The sequence below is a fragment of the Papio anubis genome, chromosome 12 (genome assembly GCF_008728515.1).
Source record: "Papio anubis isolate 15944 chromosome 12, Panubis1.0, whole genome shotgun sequence".
Classification (NCBI taxonomy): Eukaryota; Metazoa; Chordata; class Mammalia; order Primates; family Cercopithecidae; genus Papio; species Papio anubis.
Genome location: NC_044987.1, coordinates 117,456,314 through 117,461,932, shown reverse-complemented (window position 1 = coordinate 117,461,932; position 5,619 = coordinate 117,456,314).

Genomic DNA, 5,619 nt, shown 5'->3' with positions numbered 1-5,619 from the left:
GAGCTGAGATCGCACCACTGTACTCCAGCCTGGGCGACAGAGGCAGACTCCATCTCCAAACAAAAAAACAAAAATTAGTAGTTTTCCAAGACATGTTATTGAGCAAAGAAAAAGAAAACTTCCTGATAGTACAGTACAATACTGCTTGCATTAGTTACCTACTGCAGAACAGTATTACCACAAATTTAGTCATTCAACAAATAGCCTGTGGCTGGGCATGGTGGCTCACGCCTGTAGTCCCAGCACTTTGAGAGGCTGAGGCAGGCGGATCACAAGGTCAGGAGATTGAGACCATCCTGGCTAACACAGTGAAACCCCGTCTCTAGTAAAAATACAAAAAAAAATTAGCCAGGTATGGTGGCACGTGCCTGTAGCCCCAGCTACTAGGGAGGCTGAGTCAGGAGAATCACTTGATCCCAGGAGGCGGAGGTTGCAGTGAACCGAGATTGTGCCACTGCACTCCAGCCCGGGCAACAGAGCGAGACTCCATATCAAAAACAAAACAAAACACCAGCCCAGATTTATCACCTCAGTTTCTGTGAGCCAGGAATCCGAGCCTGGCTAAGCTGGGTCTTCCAATTCAGGGTCTCACAGAACTTTAATCAAGGGGTCAGCAAGGGCTCCAGTCTCCTCTGAGGCTCACCTGGGGAAGGATCTGCTTCTAAGCTCACATGGGTGTTGCTAGCATTCAGTTCCTTGCAGGACTGCAGACTGAGGGCTTCAGCTTCTCACTGGCTTTTAGAGGCTGGAGGCTGCCCCCACTTCCTTGCCACGTGGCTCACTCCATAGGCCGCTCATGACAGGGCAGCTTGTTTCTTCAAAGCCAGCAAGGCAGAGTCACTAAGCAAGACAGACTGTAATTTTTTAAAATTATGAGTGTGGTAAAATATACATCAGATAAAATTTACCATTTTTACCATTTTAAGTGTACAATTCAGTGGCATTAAATACATTCACAGTATTTAATTGTGTAACCAGTACTTTTTCCACCATCCTAAACGAAGCTCTCTACCCATTAAGCAATAACGCTCTGCTTCCTCCACCCCCAGCTCCTGGTAACCTTTATTCTACTTTCTGTCTTCATAAATTTGCTTATTCTAGATAGAGTGGAGTGATAGAAGTGGAATCATCCAATGTTTGTCCTTTCACTTCTGATTTTAGTAATCTGAGGTTTTTTGTTTTTTTTTTTGGTTAGTTTAGCTAAAGACTTGGCCATTCTGTTGATTTTTTTTTCAACTTTTGGTTTCATTATTTAATGGTTAATTTTAGCTGTCAACTTGACCGGGTTAAGGGATATCCAGATAGCTGGGAAAGTGTTATTTCTGGGTGTGTCTGTGAGGGTGTTTCTGGAGGTTGGCATCTGAATCACTGGACTGAATGAGGAAGATCTGTCCTTATGCAATGTGGGCAGACACTGTATTAATCCGTTCTTACACTGCTAATTAAGACATACCTGAGACTGGGTAATTTACAAAGAAGTTTAATTGACTCACAGTTCAGCATTCCTGGGGAGGCCTCAGGAAACTTACTATTATGGGGAAGGGGAAGCAAACACATCCTTCTTCACGTGGCAGCAACAGAAGAATGGGAGTCCAGCGAAGGGAGAAGCCCCTTATAAAACCATCAGATCTCATGAGAACTAACTCACTATGATGAGAACAGGACTGGGGAACCACCCCCATGATTCAGTTATCTCCATATGGTCCCTCCCACAACATGTGGGGATTATGGGAACTACAATTCAAGATGAGATTTGGGTGGGGACACAGCCAAACCATATCAGACACCAGCCAACTTGTTTAGGCACATATAGAACAAAAGGCAGAGGAATGGTGAATTCACTCTTCTGGAACGGGACATCTGTCTTCTCTTGCCCTTGGACATCAGAATTCCAGGTTCTCAGGCCTTCAGACTCTGGGACTTTAGTTTCTCAGGCCTCTGGCCTTAGTGAGTTACACTATTGGCTTCCCTGATTCAGGCCTTTGAACCCAGAATGAATTAGATCACCACTTCCCTCATTCCCCAGTTTGCAGACAGCACACTGTGGAACTTCTTGGCTTCCACAATCATGCGAGTGATTTCCCATAATCAATCTATTATCTACCTACCTACCTACCTGCCTCTCATGTGTCTACCTATGTGTCTATCTGTATATATGTTTGTATTTATCCATTCATCTATCTTTGTCTCTATCTGTATGTATGTATGTATGTTTCTATCTTTGCTTGTTTTCTGGAGAACCTTGACTAATACACATTGATTTTTTTCTTTCCTTTTTGTAGTCCAAGCGAAGCAGTGGGAGTAAAGAAGGAACAAAGAGCCTGGGCGTGGTGGCTTGTAATCCCAGCACTTTGGGAGGCCATGGTAGGTGGATCACCTGAGGTCGGGAGTTCGAGACCAGCCTGACCAACATGGAGAAACCCCATCTCTACTAAAAATACAAAATTAGCCAGGCATGGTGGCTCACGCCTGTAATCCCAGCACTTTGGGAGGCCGAGGCGGGCAGATCACGAGGTCAGGAGATCCAGACCATCCTGGCTAACATATAGTGAAACCCTGTCTCTACTTTCAAAAATACAAAAAATTAGCCGGTGCATGCCTGCAGTCCCAGCCCTCAGGAGAGGCTGAGGCAGGAGAATGGCGGAACCCGGGAGGCAGAGCTTTCAGTGAGCCAAGATCGTGCCACTGCACCAGCCTGGGCTTACAGAACCAGACTCCGCCTCAAAAAACAACAAAAATTAGCCGGGTGTGGTGGCGATGCCTGTAATCCCAGCTACCAGGAGGGTGAGGCAGGAGAATCAGCTTGAACCTGGGAGGCAGAGGCTGTAATGAGCTGAGATGGCGCCCACTGTACCCAGCCTGGGCTGACAAGAGTGAAACTCACTCCAAAAATCTCAAAAAAAAAAAAAAAAAAAAAAAAGAAGGAACAAAGAAATCCATAACTGCATGTGATCAGTTAGTTGTAAACACAACTGCACCTCAAATCAACCTAATACACACTGATTTTATCTGTTTTCTATTCTCTATCTTGTATCTCAGCTCTAATTTTATTATTATTCTTCCTTCTTAAGCAGTTTTGGGTTTTATTTTTTCTGTTCTTCTTTTTCTAGTTCTTTAAGACGCATAAGTTAGGTATTGATTTGAGATCTTTTTTAATATAGACATTTTACAACTATAAATTTCTTCTAGCAGTGCTTTGCACTTTTTAAGTTTTGATATGCTGTGGTTTTTATTTTTTGGCTTTTAAATCTCAAGATATTTTTTTAATCCCTTGTGTATTAGTCTGTTCTCATGCTGCTATAAAGAACTGCCTTGAGGTTGCGCGGTGGCTCATGCCTGTAATCCTAGCACTTTGGGAGGCCAAGGAAGGTGGATCAGAAGATCAGGAGTTCAAGACCAGCCTGACTAACATGGTGAAACCCCCATCTTAACTAAAAATACAAAAAATTAGCTGGGCATGGTAGCTGCAGGCCTCCAATCCCAGCTACTCGAGGCTGGAGGCAGGAGAATCGCTGAACCCAAGAAGTGGAGGCGGGTGTTTCTCAAGATCACACCATTGCACTCTAGCTTATGCTAACAGAGCCAAGACTTCTGTCCAAAGAACTGGCTGAGACTGATAATTATAAAGGAACGAGATTTAATTGACTCACAGTTCTGCATGGCTAGAGATCTCAGGAAACTTATGATCATGGGGGAAGGGGAAGCAAACACATCCTCCTTCACATGGTGGCAGGAGAGAGAAGCACAAGCAGGGGAAACGCCAGATGTTTATAAAACTATGCAGATCTCAAGTGAGACTCACTATCATAAGAACAGCATGGTGGAAACCACCCCATGATCTGATTACTTCCACCTGATCCCACCCTTGACACACGGAGGGATTCTACAATTCAAGGTAAGATATGGGTAAGACAGAAAGCCAATCACAACATTTGAGTTGTGATTTATTCTTCAATTCATTGGTTGTTTAAGAGTGTATTGTTGGCCGGGTGCGGTGGCTTCAAGCCTGTAATCCAGCACTTGGGAGGCCGTAGACGGCGGATCACGCAGGTCAGATCGAGACCATCCTGGCTAACACAGTGAAACCCGCCTCTACTAAAAAAAAAAAAAAAAAAAAAACTAGCCGGGCGAGGTGGCGGCTGCAGTCCCAGCTACCGGGAGGCTGAGGCAGGAATGGCGTGGAACCCGGGAGGCGGAGCTTGCAGTGAGCTGGAGATCCTGCCACACTCCAGTGCCTGGGCGACAGAGCCAGACTGTGCCCAAAAAAAAAAAAAAAGAGTGTATTGTTTTGGTAGGGTGTGGTGGCTCACACCTATAATCCCAGCACTTTGGGAGGCCGAGGCAGGCAGATCACTTGAGGTCAGGAGTTTGGGACCAGCCTGGCCAACATGGTGAAACTGTCTCTACTAAAAAAAAAACAAAAATTAGCTAGGTGTGGTGGCAGGCACCTGTAATTTCAGCTACTCGGGAGGCTGAAGCAGGAAAATCGACCTGGGAGGTGAAGATTGCAGTGAGCCGAGATCCCACCACCACACTCCAGCCTGGGCAACAGAGTGAGACTCTGTCTCAAAAAAAAAAAAAAAAAAGTATATTGTTTAATTTCCATATATTTGTGAATTTTCTAGTTTTCCTTCTGTTATTGCATTCTAGTTTCATTCCACTGTGGTTGTAAGAGATACTTTATATTACTTCAGTCTTTTAAAATTTAGTAAGACCTGTTTTTTGGCCTAATATATGTTTTATCTTGTAGAATGTTGCATGTCTACTTGAGAAGAATGTATATTGCGCTTTTCTTGATTGGAGTTCTCTATATGTCTGTTAGGTCTAATTGGTTGAGAACATAATTGAAGTCCTCTTTTTTTTTTTTTTTTTGAGACAGAATCTCACTCTGTCACCCAGGCTGGAGTGCAGTGGCTTAATCTCAGCTCACTGCAACCTCTGCCTGCCAGGTTCAAGTGATTCTCCTACCTCACCCTCCCGAATAGCTGGGATTACAGTTGTGCGCCACCACACCCAGCTAATTTTTGTATTTTTAGTAGAGACGGGGTTTTGCCATGTTGGCCAGGCTGGTCTTGAACTCCTGACTTCAGGTGATCCACCCGCCTTGGCCTCCCAAAGTCCTGGGATTACAGGCATGAGGCACCGCACCTGGCCAGTCCTCTATTTTTTTTTACTGATCTTCTGTCTGGTCATTCTATCCATTATTAAAAGCGAGAAATTAAAATTTCTATTACTGTAGAAATATCTATTTTTCCCTTCAATTCTGTCCATTTTGCTTCAAATTTTGGGACTTTTCTTGTTAAGTTCATATATGTTTATAATTGTTATATCTTCTTGCGGTTCATATATGTTTATAATTGTTGTATCTTCTTGCTGGATTGAAATTTTTATGACTATATCATGTTATTCTTTTCTCTGATAGCCTTTTTCTTTTCTTTTTTTTTTTTTTTTTTTTTTTTTGAGACGGAGTCTGGCTCTGTCGCCCGGGCTGGAGTGCAGTGGCCGGATCTCAGCTCACTGCAAGCTCCGCCTCCCGGGTTCACGCCATTCTCCTGCCTCAGCCTCCCGAGTAGCTGGGACCACAGGCGCCCGCCGCCTCGCCCGGCTAGTTTTTTTTTG